At 41.7% G+C, this 15,133-nt stretch overlaps 1 protein-coding gene and 1 pseudogene across 6 annotated transcripts in view; both read left to right on the forward strand.

Moving 5' to 3' along the window:
• The window catches only part of LMLN (leishmanolysin like peptidase), a 139,415-nt gene extending 126,228 nt beyond the window's left edge, over positions 1-13,187 (forward strand). For 2 of the 6 annotated variants that reach the window (XM_058731059.1, XM_058731057.1), the window contains 3 exons: positions 7,251-7,395; positions 11,041-11,064; positions 12,842-13,185. The gene's annotated coding sequence lies outside the window, so the exon portion shown is untranslated. Of the gene's footprint in view, positions 1-7,250; positions 7,396-11,040; positions 11,065-12,841 lie in introns of all 6 variants that reach the window. The other 4 variants (XM_058731058.1, XM_058731053.1, XM_058731052.1 and 1 more) reach the window with 4 other exon arrangements.
• Positions 210-1,442, forward strand: LOC131512416 (small ribosomal subunit protein uS14-like; annotated as a pseudogene).
• Positions 13,188-15,133: the final 1,946 nt, after the last annotated feature.

A 15,133-nucleotide genomic window follows, 5' to 3' on the forward strand; every position in this document is an offset into this window, starting at 1 on the left:
CACTGAGAAAGCAGTGAGGACAATTATAAAAGGCAAGAGCAAAGGAAAGGGACTACTTGGAAACCCATAGCGATAACTTGACACAATATGAAAGCATTTTCATTATCAAAAATTTAAATAATACAGAAGCTACTCCAGGAACCAATACATTATCCTACTAATGGATACTTCAGTGGTTTCTATTTTTTTTATTATTAACTATGAATATGCTTGTACAGGGGTTCAGTAAATTGCTTATGAAAAAGATTACTTCTAAAAATGGTCTTTTAAAAACCTAGATGCCAGGGGTGCCTGGCTGGCTCAGTCAGAAGAGCATGAGACTCTGGATATTGGGGTCATGAGTTCAAGCCCCTCATTGAGTATAGAGATTTTTTTAAATAAATAAAACTAAAACAACAACAACAACAACAACAAAACTAGATATGCCCATCTTGTTGGCACAGCTAAATAGATTTTTGGAGCATTAAGGGATGGATAAGATAGTAAGATAACTCTAATATTACTTTACATCCAATTAATATCAGCCAAAACATGACTGAGCCCAGGACTACAGAGAAAAATACTAGTCCATCAGAATCCAATCTGAGGTAAAGTAGGACTCTTCACAACTCTTGTTCTGGACTGAATGTTTTTGTCCCTCTAAAATTCATATGTTGAAAGCCTGACTCCCAATGTGATGGTATCAGGAGGTAGGGTCTTTGGGAGGTGATTAGGTCATGAGGGTACAGCTCTCATGAATGGGATTCATGTTCTTATAAAAGAGACTCCAGAGATCTCTCTTGGCCCTTCTGCCAAGTGAGGACACGGTGAGAAGATGGCTGCGTTTATGAACCAGGAAGCAGGTTCTCACTGGACACTGAATCTGCTAGTGCCTTGATCTTGGACTTCTAGGCTTCAGAACTGTGAGAAATATATGTTGTTTAAGCCACCCATTCTGCCATTTCTTCATTGCATCTGGGAGAGCAAGATGGGTCACCAGCAGCTCTACTGGAGCCATCCGAGGAAATTTGGCTAGGATTCTCGTTCTTGCCTTGTCCACTCAAACCAGCACGGTCTGATCTGGAAATACAGCCTGAACAGGTGCTGCCAGTGTTTCCATCAGTACTAAAAGGATATAGGCTTCATTAAGTTGGATTAAATGACCTTGCTTGAATGGATCATCCAAGATACATACTTTAATTGCAGATACTCAAGATAACCTACCTTAATGCCAATCATTGTACATAAAATAAAAATACTTTAATTATGACTATTTTGAAGTGAAAATAAAAAGCCACCCAGTCTATTATTTTATTAGAGCAGCCCAAATGGGTTAAGGTAGTTCTCATGGATACACTTGGGAAGACGAGGCACATGTGATGGAAATGTGATATATTTTTCCTAAGAAGGCTTTCACCTAAAGAGGAATCTGGTGACCAAGGGGAGAAATCGGGCTAAGTGGAAACACCTCTCAGAGCAATGCAGCACATGAAGCTGATGTGCAGCATTCATAGAAGCTGCTCCATGGAAGCTCCAGGCAGCATCCAGGAGGCCATGTCCCACCAAATGACCACCATTGTGGTGGTTGGTTGGCTATAAGTGTTGGTCCTGGAAGGTCATTGACTTAAAACAAGGCCCTCCACTTTCCTCTCTCTGTGGCAGCTCTCTTACTGTGGTCATTTAATCATCAAAAAACCTGAAACCCTTACAAGGTCTGAGGTCAGATTTGTTTGGGGTCACGTCTCCCTTAGGTTTTGTACCAACCCCATCTCTCATAGATTGGTGTTAATTCTCTGCCTAAAGCCCTAGAGGGATGAAGGATCCCCAGTATCTCCCTTATAGATTCATCTTAGGGTCCCCCATACTTTCATAGTCAGGGATATACCCCAATATCTCCCATCTAAAGCTGAGCTTGATTTTCTTGGTTCAACTCTTTTTTTAAAAAAATTTTTAAAATGTTTATTTATTTGAGAGAGAGAAGAGAGAGCACATGCACAAATGAGAAGGGGCAGAGAGAGAGAGAGAGAGAGAGAGAGAGAGAGAATGAGAATCCTAAGCATTCTCTGCAATGTCAGCGTAGAGTCTGACATGGGCCTCAAACCCACAAACCACGAGGTCATGTCCTGAGCTGAAATCAAGAGTCAGATGTCCAATCAACTGAGCCACCTAGGTGCCCCTCTTGGTTCAACTCTTAAAGACAAGGATAAGGACAGGAGTCAGCCATGATATTAGAGTTATGACATCATGGACTATGGGACTCAAGACCAGCATAGAAACTTTTGAATGTTGGACTAGACTAGAACTGTCTGTAGAGCTTCATATGTAGCAGGTTAGTATGTGCAGATTTAGTAATGGCTAGTTCTCCTGACTAGTCACATAATTAAAAACGTCTCTTACCTGAGAAAAAAGATTCCTAAGAAGTATCATAAAACCATAGTGGGAGATCCATGTTTGTTTCAAACAACTGCCAGCCATTACTTAAAGAAGATATCATTTCCTCCAATTTGCAGAAGAGAAAAGATCGTGGGAAAGAATAGCATGCTCAAAGCAGATTCAGCCAAAGAGATTTTAATCTACCTGCAACAGGTCACTCTAATGCCCTCCCTTCTCATATCCCTTCTCTCAACTGACGGAGAAGAGCCCAGTCCTCTTGACTGTGTTCCAGTTGTCTGTTTCTGTTTCTCTTACCTCCAAATTGGCACGGAGATTTGGGACAGCAGAGACCACACTGTTTCAGCTCAGCAGCTGATTTGTTGGATGAGTCTTTAAAATTTTAGGCTGGTAAGGGGCACCTGGGTGGCTCAGTCGGTTAAGCATCTGACTTTGCCTCAGAACATGATCTTGTGGTTTGTGGATTCAAGCCCCACATTGGCCTCTGGGCTGACAGCTCAGAGCCTGGAGCCTGCTTTGGATTCTGTCTCTCTCTGTCTCTCTCTGTCTCTGTCTCTCTCCCCCTCTCAAAAATAAATAAACATAAAAAACTTTTTAAAAAATTAAGACTCATAGGGAAAAGCTGTAGACACAGGATTTCAGCTACATCTTTTATAACATCCTTTTGAAAGAAGTGGAGAAATACAAACAGGGTGAAAATGGAGATAATCCACCACACCCGAATTCTGACTGATGGGATCCATGTGAATCCAGAAGGAAAACTCTACTTAGGCTCCATCCTGGTTCAAAATTTTGCCCATGACTTGACTGAGTACAACAGTGACAACTGATGAATCTGCAGCCAACATGAAACCAGAGAAGACAGTGAAAAGAGGAGATATCGGAATCAGAATCCAAAGAGTGCTCAACAGGCTGGAACAACAGAGAGAATCTGGCAAGATGAAAGTGAACAGGAAAAAAAGTCAAGTACACAGGCATTAGGGGAGAAGATGGGGTTTTTGTAGCGCCCACGTAAAGGACTTAAGACGAGGTTAATGTACAAGAACAGAGAGATGTGCTACGATGATTAAAGGCTATAATTATAGAAGCATAATGTCAACAGTAAGGGAGGTGATTGACCTGATCTACTTTATACTGTCATGGCCACATCTACAAATTTACCTCTCAGGTTTTTGGCACACCCTGTAGGAAATATTTGTAAGAAAACAAACATTAGGGTATGTACAGGACAGTAAAAGCACTTGAAATCACATCTTAAGAGGAATGGTCAAAGGAATTCAGAATTTTACCTAGAATCAAAAATTTTTATCTTAAAGAAAAAATACTGATGGTGACATGATTTCTGTCTTGAAATATCTGAAGCTCTGACATACATATGTGAAATGAAGTTGGGCCATTTGACAGGAACATTTTGGAAGGAAGGCATCCCTTAGAGAATGATAGAATAGATGATGCCCAAGGCCCTTCCAGTTCAGAGAGGCTTCAGCCTTGTCCCTCTGGCATGTCACAGGACTCCTATGTGTCTTATATCCTCATGTATAAAATGATCTCCAAGCAGAGCTTTGCTGTCCAAACTTTTCTTGCTCTGATTAGACTGTGTTTTTGTATCTCTTTTTCTTTGAAATTTCCCACAAGGCTGGGTACAGATGGGAGTTAATACATTCTTGTTCATGGCTACCTAGTTCCATTAAATGACAGCATGTGCTGCTCCAGGAAAGGCTATGTGAGGAGAGAGAACCTGCTGTTATGGTCGAATTGTATCCCTCCAAAATTCATAGGTTGAAGTCCTAACCCACCCCCCACCCAGTACCTCAGAATGGGACTGTATTTGGAGATAGGGTCTTAAAAGATGTAAGTTAGAATAGGTCATATGAGTGGACCTAATCCAATATGAACGGTGTCCTTATAAGAAGGGGAAATTAGGACACAGTCCTGTGAAGACACACAGAGAGGATGGCCATCCTTAGTCCAAGAGGAAAGGCCTCAGAAGAAATCAATCCTGCCAACACTTTGATCCCCAACTTCCAGCCTCCAGAATTGTGAGAAAATCAATTTCTGTTGTTCAAGCCACCTAGTCCACGGTACTTTGTTACAGCAGCCCTTGTTACCCTGTATGCCTGCTATTTTCACATCTCCTTTGTTCTCACATACTGCAGGGAGAATAGGAATGGAAGGTTTTGTTTATGAAAACCTCTTTCCAAAAGTGCCAAGCTGTAAGGACACTGCTAGGATTTATACTTAGATCTCATCCATCCTTTGCAGAAACGTGAAGCTTTTTCTCTGGTTGCAGAGTTTTGCAACTAGAACAGACTCTATACCACAGATCCCAAACTGGTGATCCAAATGGGTTGAATCTGGTCACAGACATGCTCTGTGTTGGTCCCCACATATTAAACATCTTTTTTGAAATAGTGTCAAATGCTTAAAATTTGAGGGATTTTCACATTAAAGCCCATATTTCTGGGTTCTCTTGGAAAATCAGAAGAGTCAGCTTCACTGGGCCTCCCTGGCAACAGTCTGTGGGAGTGAAGTAGTCCTCTCTTTAGATGGGGCGTGTATTCTCCACTTCCCATAGTCCCCACCCAGACTACTGAATTCATTTACCTGTCCCCGTTCAGCATTTCTGTCTGTGAGTCTTGTCAACTAAAAAGGGCAAAAATCTGTTACTCTTCACCTTGCAGAGAGTCACCACAGATTTTCCCCTCGATAGCAATAGATATGTTAAGTGTGATACTTCCTTTGCCTTTTGTTCAACTAGCAAAGCTTGTATCACGTTCGTCTCTTTGGATCCTGATTAAAAGTGGAGCATGAAATTGAGAGCATGCTGCTGTAGGAAAGGGTTGTAGAAGCAGGGAAAGCTCAGGCATAGGAAAGACTGAAAACAGGAAATGAGAGGACTAGCTGTCCTTGGCCTCTGGCAGCCTGACCAGATGCTCCAAGTAATTAGCACCCTGGACTGCCAACAGTATTGCATTCACAAAGGATAATTTAAATTGCCAAGAACAGCAAGGCAATTGTTCTTGCTTCAAGGTCTCTGGGATGGAAAGCATGTAGAATCACACCTGCATGGTGGAGGACACGGTCTCTCTTGTGCTTCTTTGAGATGAATTGATGCCATTGAGCAAAAGTCTGCATGAAATGTCTTATTCACCTGTTCTCCTCCTAGGACATAAGAGAAATTGGTTTAAGATCTGATTACATTGTAAAAACATTTTGAATGGTTCTGAAGAGCTAAAACAGGTTTTGTTACAAGTGAAAGAGCTATGAACAACTATAATAGCCATAAAAAGAAGAGCTTATGACAAAGCCAACATTTCCTCAAAAAATGGAAGGAAGGAGCAGAATGTCCCTTTATGCCATGTCCACTGTATTGAGCAACTTTTCACAAGGCTGCATGGTTGTGCCATAGCACTGTAAGGATGGTAGCCATGATAGGAGGAAGAAAGGAAGAGCTCAGAGAGAGTTCACCATTCCTGTTTCTGATAAAAGAAAGGGGGGGGGGAGTGTCAGGAAATGGAGAAATACAAATAGGTCCCACAAAGATACATCACTTACTTCTCTTACAGTGATAAAGGGAAGATTTTCTTGCCGGAAGTTTCTGTCTTTATCTTATGGCTTGCAAAACCAGGCAGTTGAGCCAGATGTCAACTTTCCACTTGAAATCTAGCAATGTGAGGGGGAAAAAAGGCTTCCTAAGAACCTAATTCAGAGCAAAGCTGTACTTAGGTCTGGTAGAAGTAATGTCATTTAACATTAAACAACCTAAATCTCATCATGTAATTAATTCCTTTGCTTAAAATCACTCAGTGGCTCCCCATGTGGTTAGGAAAAAGTCCAAATTTCTACGTCTGGCCCCCGATCCTTGACTACTTCCCTAGACTCATCTTCTATTATACACCTTTCGAGCTCTGACCACCCTGGCTTTCTTTAAGTTCCTCTTATATCTTTTGTGTCTCTTTTTTGGGCATGTTCTTCCCTCTACCAAGAACACTACCTCACCGCCTTCAGCTCAGCGTAAATATCACTTTTTCTCAAGCGGGCCTTCTCTTACTGCTACATTAGGTAAACGGCTGCCCACCCACTTATTTCTTCGTGGGTTCTATATTACATGCAACTTGACACTTCTCACACTTATTTTAAATTTCTTGTTACTATCCAGCTTCTTGGTTCTATGTGTGGCTTTGAGAGGAGAGGGACTGTATCTTGGCTATGGTTGTATATTTTGCAATTAACAGCACCTGGCGTAGAATCATGTGTAATAAGTATTTGTTCAATGACTACAGTAAAGGTTTTCACAGAAGTAAGAACACTCATAGGCTTTGAACATCTGAGACCATCTCAATCTCCTTTCCTCCGGGCAGACCTCATTTCAGCTCAGGAAGATGGGGATCTTTCTTCATCTTAAACCCCTCTAGGAAAGGAGAAACTGTAACTTTCTTGATAGTTAATCTTTGGGTTTTATATAGATAACCTTTGGATAAATCTGACTTAATTCCATTCTATTGCATAATTATACTTCTTTCTTATTTACCACGCATGTTACCAAACCTCTAGTTCTTTGCCAATAAACTTACCATAGAAAGTTACTTTTTACATTGTTAATCACTTGACCTGGCCTCTTTGTTCTCTGCCCTAGCCATCTTCCAACTTCCACCTGGATTACAAGCATCTTGTTTTCACATAGACACTCTACTAGTTTGGTATTTAGAAAAATAAATTACCCTCCATGGAGCACTGGTAGCCAATGTGAGGGTAGCCAATGTGAGCACTGGTAGCCAATTACCCTCCATGGAGCCCTGGTAGCCAATGTGAGGGAAGAGGAGAGGGTTTGATCATCTGATCCTGTGTTAGTGACAGTATCACAAATGCCATTATCACAGTTAGCACTTGAGCTGCGGAGGCTGAGGACAAAAGAGTGGCAAGAGAGAGCCACCAGCCCAGAAAATAACATCCAGCTGGGGACCCATTGAATGCGGAGTCCTGGCCTAAATGCTGTGGGGAGATGCCAAGCCAAGGAAGGCAAAGGTATTTTGCCCTCTGAAAGGGCGCTGTCATTCCTTCATGCCACAGGCATTTATGGAGGTCTGCTCGGTGCCAGGCTAGGTGTTAGGTGACTGCCTGTCATCTAGTTATCAAGTCCTCAAGGTGCTCATAGTCCAGGGTGGGGTGGGAGGAGATCATGACCCCTGACAAAGTCTGACTCTTAACTGACTGAGCCACCCAGGCACCCCTTAAATTTTTTTTAATGTTTATTTATTTTTGAAAGAGAGAGACAGAGAGAGAGAGAGAAACCAAGCTCAAGCAGGGTAGGAGCAAAGAGAAGGAGACACAGAATCCAAAGCAGGCTCCTAGCTCTGAGCTGTCAGCACAGAGGATGATGCGGGGCTTGAACCCCCAAGCCATGAGATCATGACCTGAGCTGAAGTCAGACGCTTAACTGACTGAGCCACCCAGATGCCCCAGGAGTTCTTATGTAAGAGAAATAATTCCTGTTCCTGTGTTATCAACAATTCACATGAAAGATGTTATGTAGGGGCACCTGGGTGGCTCAGTTGTTTGGGCGTCTGACTCTTGATTTTGACTCTAGTCATGGTCTTGTGGTTTGTGAGATCGAGCCCCACATCGAGGAGCCTCCTTGGGATTCTTTCTCTCTCTCTTTCTCTCTGCCTCTCTCTCTCTCTCCCTCTCTCTCTCTCTCTCTCTCAATGAATAAATAAACATTTAAAAAAGAAAAATGTTTCATAAAGGCAAACATAGCCCCACACTTAGAGGCACTAAGCATAGAACCCATAGGAGCAGATATTCGGCATCCTGGACAAAAAGAAAACTATAAAGAGGGCCTGAGGCAAAACCAATAGGCAACCCACCATGAAAATAGACTGCTCCCAATTCCCTATTGCTGTGGGTCTGTCCTCAATGGCTGGTACCCCTGTCTCCCCTGACTTCTGGTTACAAATTTTCTCCTACTTCACCATCCTAAGTCTCCTCTCACAGGTGGAAAAGAGATTGAACTAAGTCCTTTTGGACTTGGGTAGGGCGGTGTGGTGTCCTAGGATCCCCTTCCCCCAGGCAGCAAGGCATTTCCCCCTGGGGCTAGTGCTGGGTTATCTAATGAGCAAACTGGATGGCTGTTTAGCACAACAGTAAAACACTGCCACTACCAAATATTTTGAGTTTGATATAGGACATTTCAAAACCGTCTTTCATGGGGAAAATTCAAACTTTCTGGGGATCCTTTTCATTTGTTTCACAGGGTGGTATTTTTAAATTTGGAATTATATGAGAAACATCAACATATTTTTAATGCTTAGGACCTTAAAGGCGCAACTCCTTCCCAGAGGGAGTTTATGGGCACATCTGAGGCCTCTGTCCTAAATCACCACCCAGGGGAATTATTCTCATGGGAAGAGTCCCATGCCATGCAGAAGCAGGGACACTGGGGAGAGATAGGACACTAAAACATGCACAATAAGGTGAATTTAATATGGATGGATTTCTTCATAGGATTCTACTTGCTTTCTAGTGATATCCTGATCTATAAACTTTGTGGACACTATTCCTGGGAGATGTTTTATGTAAAAGGTGTTCTGTGGTCAAATAATGTTGGGAAATATTGCACCTTCAATCTCCATCATGAAGATTCATGATGTACATTAGCATATTAAATCTTCCAAGAAGTTGTTCAATAAAGGAACTAGTGTAACTTAAAAAAAAATCAGTGTTTTTCAAACATATCTAATCATAGCAAGAAACATTTTAAATCAAGTAACACTGATTAATATCCTGCAATATTGTGTGGTGCACAAATTGAAAAGTGCTACCCTTATATTTGCTTTTTTATGGTGGTGGTGGGATGGTGTTTTCCTTTTTTACTTATTTTTTTAAGTTTATTTATTTATTTTGAGAGAGACAGAGACTGTGTGAGTGGGGGAGGGACAGAGAGAAAGGGAGAGAGAGAGAATCCCAAGCAGGCTCTGCGCTGTTGGGTGGGGCTTGAACTTCTGAAACTGTGAGATCATGACCTGGGTTGAAACCAAGAGTTGGCACTTAACTTATTGAGCCACCCAGGCACCCGGGTGGTATGGTGTTTTCAAGAGACATTGGTGTATGTCCTGTCAAGTAAATCACTGTTTTCCGGGACGCCTGTGTGACACAGTCAGTTAAGCATCTGACTCTTGATCTCAGCTCAGGTCATGATCTCATAGTTTGTGGGTTTGAGCCCCACATCTGGCTCTGTGCTGATGGTGTGGAGCCCGCCTGGGATTCTGTCTCTCCTTCTGTCTGCCCTTCCCCTGCTTGTATGTGCTTTCTTGCTCTCTCTCTCTCTCTCTCAAAATAAATTTTTAAAAAAGTACTGTTTTCCTGTCAACTGATTCATTTGATGAGAAAAATAAATTTGCAGGCTGACCCACATGAGTGCTCCCCAGATTTCATACCCAGGTGATTGCATGCTAGAGCATCCGTTGGCTTTTCTTTCCTTTCCTGTGGCATATTCACCACTTGGTGAAGGGACGGGCATGTGACTCCAGTGGTCAGTGCATTGTTATGGGCTCCTGTCAGCAAAAGACCACCTGCACCAGCTAAAGGAGTCTAAAAATGGGCAAGGTGAGCATGTCACATTGAAGGAACATGTGTTCTCATTTTATAATACAGTTTTAAGAGCTCATTGTATTGTCTACTGGGTATTTAAGTGAAATACTTAGAGGTTCAATAGAGATTTAGGGGAGAGATGCAGAGAATGGAAGAAAAAAATGTCATTTTATAAAAAATGTGAGCATGGCAGCTACCCCATTCTCTTCTCTCCCTCCTTCCCTCTTCCTCTCAAACAAAAGCACTGAGTATGTCTATTTCTTTTACTCCCACTACAAGCTTTGAACTGGGCAGGGGAGTGTGTCAGGTGAAATGCTTGCTCTCTGGGAGCCCTTAGCAGAATCACCCCCATTGGAGTGGGAAATTGCTAAAGGATTTCTGCCTGAGCTGTAATAGGCAGGGAGTGGGGTTCCTGCTTAACAGAAATTTTCACCCCAGTAGCAGTAACATCTATTGTGCATGTGAATATTTTGTCCTCCCAGAATTTTGCTTCCTTTTCCTTCCTTCCTTTCCCCCACCTTTTTGTTTTGGGTTTTTTTTTTTTTTTTTAATTTTTTTTTAACGTTTATTTATTTTTGAGACAGAGAGAGACAGAGCATGAACGGGGGAGGGGCAGAGAGAGAGGGAGACACAGAATCCGGAAGCAGGCTCCAGGCTCTGAGCCGTCAGCCCAGAGCCCGACGCGGGGCTGGAACCCACAGTCCGTGGGATTGTGACCTGAGCTGAAGTCGGAGGCTTAACCGACTGAGCCGCCCAGGCGCCCCGATGTTTTGTTTTTAATTGTGGGTCCGCAGCCTTATTTTTACAGTGCCTCTCCTGGGGTCGGCACTGCTGCCCACTCTCCTGCTCCCTGGGCCCCAGTTTGTTTGTGTCCTGTCTTCCTCTTCATTCTGCTCTCATGGCAGCAGTCTCACAGAGAAAGCAGTTCTTGCTTCAGGGAAATAAGGCACTACTGCCTCTCCTGCAGGTCAGGGGGAGAATGAGAAAACGATCATAGCTAGTTCACTGCTGACTAGATGCCGGCACTGTGCTAAACACTTCCTAATTATTTTCTTATTTCATTCTTTTTCTATTTTACAGATGAGAAAACCAAGGCTCACCAAGGTGAGTAACTTGCCCATAGTCAAGCACACTAAGGGGCAGAGCCAAGGTTTGAAGGCTGATGCCTAAGTTCATGTTCTTAGCCACTGTGGTAAATTCACTCACTCATTCAACACATGTATTGGGGAGTGTTCAAGTAGTGGGGGATACAACAGTGGGAACAAAGAATTAGGTCTTTCCTTATGCCACTTCCTCTCCAGTGAGGAGACAGAAAACGTACAGCAAAGCTTGTGATGTTGGGTGCTATGAGGAAAACTAAAGCAGGGTAACAGGATCAAGAGTAGTGGGGGGAGGCGACTCCTCTGTACAGAGTGAATGGTCAGGGAAGGCTCTGTGAGAAGCCACTGAAACAGGGATCGCCCTGTGCTCCTGCATTTTCTCACTGACACTCACATGCCGGTGATTCTAGCTAATGTTCTTAGGACTCTATATTTACATACCCTGACAGATCTCTCGTGAACAGAGAGATTTGGAAAACACCATTTCATTTGGGACACAAAGCTGACATTCTTCCACAGAAATATGTTGGAATATGTCTTCAGAAATATGCTGGTTAGTGTTTGTTCAGAGTTGTCCAGGAGAAAGGTGCTCTCACCAAACACAAACATTCATTTTACTTGGCAGGTAAACTTTATTTTTCTAATAATAATGGGTGACAGTTGCCAAGCACTTACCATGTCATGTGTCAGACATGTGCACATATTTTACATGTGTCACGTCATTTAATGCTGACAATCACTCCAAAGGGAGATTGTCTTAGCTTTGGCCACCATAACAAAATACCACAGACCAGGCTGACTTAAACAACAGAAATTAATTTTCTCACAGTTCTGGAGGGTAGAAGTCTAAGATCAAGGTGCTAACATGATTGATTTCTCTTGAGAATTGTCTTCCTGGCTTGTGGATGGCCTTCTTCTCCCTGTGTCCTTACACAGCAGAAAGAAAGATAGGGTAAGGGAGAGGAAGAATGTGAGCTTTATGATTTCTCTTTTTATAAGGGCACTAATGTTATTATAGAGCCTATCTAAATCTAATTATCTCCCAAAGGCCCCATCTCCGAATACCATCACATTGGGGATTAGGAATTAAATACACAAACTTTTGGGGAACACATTTTAATCTATAGCAGAGATGTCATTCTTTTTTGAAAAAAATTTTAACTTTATTTATTTTGAGAGAGAAAGAAAGTGAGAAGGGGAGGGGCAGAGAGAGAGAGAGAGAGAGGGAGGGAGGGAGAGAATTCCAAGCAGGCTCTGTGCTGCAAGCACGGAGTCTGACACGGGGCTGGAACCCATGAACCGTGAGATCACGACCTGAGCCGAAACAAGAGTCAGATGCTTAACTGACTGAGCCACGAAGTGCACTCTAGCAGAGTCATTATTACTATCATTTTACAAGTAAGAAAACAAGTACAAAGAACTCAGGTAATTTGCCCAAAGTCACATGCAGTGGAATTAGTATCCAATGATTGTCATTCTGGCACATATCCAAAAATATTTTTGTGAGGAAGAAGAAAATGGCACAATATTACCAGCCCTGAACCAAAATCATGAATTCTGAAAGTGCTTGACAAAAAAATACCAAAGGCCTACAATTTCTAATCCAAGGAACAAACCCTAAAGGGAAACTTCTTTAAAAAGTCCTATATGCTGGCCTATCATGGGTATAAAGCTTCTAAAACTGAATGTTAATCAAATGTCCTTTTTTCTTTTTTTTTAATTATGCAGTGGTTATCCTTGTACTTACTCCCTTGACTTTTTTTTTTTTTTTTTTTTTTAAGTTGGGAGAAAGGGAGAGGGAGAATCCCAAGATTCTGAGAGCCTGACACGGGGCTTAATCCCACGACCCTGGCATCAGGACCTGAGTGGAAATGAAGAGTCTGACACTCAACTGATTGAGCCACCCAGGTGTCCCAAAATGTTCTTGACCACTATGCTTTTCAGCTTCTTTCCATGTGGAAAGATGCTCTGATCCATCATCCAAGTAGAATGCTGACGAATACACAATAATGTCTTCACAGAGATGAACATATCCTTCTTTGAAGTCTTTCAAAAAAGTGCATTTCTTTATCTTCTTTGTTCAAGTCATATGCTCTTCTTTCTCTTTAGACATTGGATGAAACAGACTCAGTTGGGGCGCCTGGGTGGCGCAGTCGGTTAAGCGTCCGACTTCAGCCAGGTCACGATCTCGCGGTCCGTGAGTTCGAGCCCCGCGTCAGGCTCTGGGCTGATGGCTCGGGGCCTGGAGCCTGTTTCCGATTCTGTGTCTCCCTCTCTCTCTGCCCCTCCCTCGTTCATGCTCTGTCTCTCTCTGTCCCAAAAATAAAAAAAAAAAAAAAAAAAACGTTGAAAAAGAAAATTAAAAAAAAAAAAAAAAAAAAAAAGAAACAGACTCAGTTTACAATAAAAGAAGTTTTTGCTTTAAGAAAACAAAATATCTGTCAATCAACTCTCCTAGCTCTGGCTCATGAGTCTATGAACATCTTTTAACCTTCTGGTAAAAAGTGCATCCTGCTGAGTGTCTTGCACAAAAAGTGTACTCAAACTTGAACACTCTGGACTGAATTTTTTTTTATTATTAACACTTGTCTTTCCATTTGCTATACATCATCTGTTGTGCACCTGGTCAGCATAAGCTAGTCCCCAAGTCTTATCACCATTGGGAGGAATGCCAAAATAGTCCCTGGGTCTCTAAAGCTAAAGCTTTTCCAGACTCCATGTTGTCTCCTGTCCTTGGATTGGCATGTTCCTCCTTTGCACCTCTCATTGATCCAATGAAGGCATACACTCAATACTTCTTTTCCTTGATTGGAGTGGGTTAGCATGGCTTACTTTTACAGTTGGCCGACCTCATTGATTATATAGAAATCTTTATCTTGATCAGTATGGGACTATAAAAGAATAACTCTCAATCCTATAGCTATTACAACACCATTTTTTCTTGGACAGAGGAGTTTGGAATTTTTTTCAGAAATAATGAAAGGTCTTTGGAGGGTTCTGAGTTTCATCAGAAGGTTGTCATCTGTGATGTGTAGAACAGACTGGCATTGGAGAGGTCTGTAAGAATATTTCCTGCACTGTTGGAAATTCAACCCACTTTCAGTGCTGTAGCCACCTCCACACCCATACGGTTTGGATCCAATTACTGCCCTATCCTCATTGCCATCACCCTAGTCTGATCCATTATCACTTCTCACTTCATTTCTTATAAAGCTTCCTAATGAGTCTCCCTGCTTCCTCTTTTTCTCCCACTAAAATCAATTCTCTACATGGTAACTAGAGAATTTTTTTAAAAAAATAATTTTATTTTGTTATCATTCATGCATCCTAAATTCACCCATTTAAAGTATACAACTAAACAGATATTAATAATATTCAAAAGATTGTACAACCATTTGCAAGCATCTAATTTTAAAACATTTTAATTACCCTTCAAAAAACCCCATATCTATTAGCAGTAATTTCCCATTCCTCTTTCCTCCCACTAATCTACTTCCTGCTTCTATAGATTTGCCGATTCTGGACATTCATATAAATGGAATCATAAAATATGTGGTTTTTTGTGTCTTGCTTCTTAGACTTAGTGTAATGCTTCTACCAGAAGTGTGTGAGGAGTCCAGTTTCTTCTCCATGTCCCTCATCAAGATCAACAATTGGTTATTGTCTTTTTTATTAAAGCCATCCTAGTGGCTGGGAATCACCATCTCATTGTGGTTTTGATCTGTGTTTCCTTGGTAAATAATGTTGAGACTCTCTTAATGTACTTATTGACTTTTGGTATATCTTCTTTGAAGAAATTTTTATCTAGCTCCTTTGCCCATTTTAAATAGGGTTATTTATTTTTTTAATTAATGAGCTGTAAGAGTGCTTTGCATAAAGTAAATATTAGTTCCTTATCAGATACATGGTTTGTAAATATTTTTCTCCCATTTTCCGGGTTATTTTTTCACTTTTTCTTTTAACACTTATTTTTATTTTTTTATTTTTTTTTTGAGAGAGAGCAAGTGGAGGAGGGGCAGAGAGAGAGGGAGGCAAACTCTCAAGCAGGCTCTACACTGTCAGTGCAGAGCACT

This window comes from Neofelis nebulosa, chromosome 5 (assembly GCF_028018385.1).
Source record: "Neofelis nebulosa isolate mNeoNeb1 chromosome 5, mNeoNeb1.pri, whole genome shotgun sequence".
Lineage (NCBI taxonomy): Eukaryota > Metazoa > Chordata > Mammalia > Carnivora > Felidae > Neofelis > Neofelis nebulosa.